Raw genomic sequence first — 1,731 nt, 5'->3', positions numbered from 1 at the left:
AGGCCACCCACTTCTGGCAGGGTGCAGTTTTAGGTCATACCCAGGACTAGGACCCTCCTATCCTTCCCATACAGCTCCTCCCTTACCCCCAGATGATATCAGCAGCCTTCCAGCCAGGCAATGTTGCTGCCTGGCCCCCGGCAGCTGAACGGCACTGTTTATATCGGCAGCCCTGAATCTAAAATGACTGCCCTCATTAGGCACCTGGCAGCTGCTGGCTCCAGGACCTTAAAGTGGCAGACATACACAATGCCCTGCCACAGGGCACCACAGCACGGAGGGAAGAACTGGCCCCTGTGCAGCTCAGGCAGGCTCTGGGGGAGAAAATAATAATAATAATAATAAAAAGATCCAGCTCACTGCATTTTTCCCCCCCTTCTGTGGAGTCTGCGTTCCTGGGCTGCTGCTGGGCTGCCTGTACAGCTCCTGAGATACATGGGGCCAGGTGTTTCCCTGTCTGGCTGTAAGGTTTAGAAACTAAAATTCCTTGAAGATGTTTTACTTTGCAGCCCCCCAAAGTCATCCACTGCATCCCAAAATCATTTAAGATGCATTACACCGCCAAATGTGTAAATAGCAATGCCATTAAAGCGGGGAAAAAGGCATTTAACCCACTTTAAACCTGCTTTAAAGTGTCATCTACAAACAGCAAAATGGCAACACTTGCCCTGTCCTCCTTCCTATTAACATGCATAGAATGTCTTATATTTCTGCATCTCACTTTCATTCTAAAATCAAAAGTTTTTCTCCAGCTGCACAATATAGGATAAGTTTCCTAGGAGCCCTTTGAGATGAACTGTTTTTCTACAATAGTTCTTATAAGAGCTGTACATTCCTGCAAGCTATATACTGCATGCAACTCTAAATTCAAGTTCTTGTTCTAAATTTTCAGTTTACAATAAATATGTATTTATTGTTTATTTCAAAGTCTCTTATTCTTATCAATATTATGCATCTACATGAGTGTCCATGTATTTAATCCTTCTTTCACAAATGGATTAAATTTTACAGCATTTTAAAGAAAATCTATTGCTTATGATAAACAGAGAAGAAGATGGAGATCTAAACCATTTTTACTGAGCATACACCAAATGACAGCCTAGTAGTAAGACCACCTGTTTCCTTCCCAACTGTGCTCAGTGCTCACTTAGTGACAACACTTAAGGGTGAGTACCTCATCCTTTATCCTTATTATGGGTGCAGAGAGAAGTGACAATTTTTGCCTGATCTGGCCTCTGAAAGCCAAGCGCTTTAAAAGGGCTTGATCCCATGGAATTCTGACCTGTCATTGCATGAAGGTTCAGATGAAGACACTTCAAAACATAGTGTATTCAGTTTCCTGCATCTGTGCTGCTCCCAGCCCTGGAGTTGTTTCCAGAATGGGAGTGGGAAAAGGGAACAGAGGGAATTTGGTCTGGGGGTTTTCAGCTGGTGATGGAGGGTGGGGTGGGTTGTGGAGAGTCCAAACCACCCTCCAGCACCGGCTGGAGAACCACTAGAATGAGTTCTCTTTGCTCCCTTTTCTCTCTCCCATTCTGAAAATAGCACACAAGCTGGGAGGGAGAAGGGGCCATTGCTAGGGGAAACTCTGTCTGGAGGCTCACAGCTAGCAGCTGGATTCCGCAACCCCTTCCCCTCAGTGAACTTCTGTTTGGTCCGAGGGATCACTGCCACTCAGAACACTTCCTGCAAAGTGTTACAAGTTACAGCAGAATGCTGCTCTTCTCTCTG

The sequence above is a fragment of the Gavialis gangeticus genome, unplaced genomic scaffold, assembly GCF_001723915.1.
Source record: "Gavialis gangeticus isolate Ggan-Ray unplaced genomic scaffold, GavGan_comp1, whole genome shotgun sequence".
Classification (NCBI taxonomy): domain Eukaryota; kingdom Metazoa; phylum Chordata; order Crocodylia; family Gavialidae; genus Gavialis; species Gavialis gangeticus.
The sequence above is the reverse complement of the archived record's forward strand: the minus strand, read 5'-3'. Positions refer to the sequence as shown.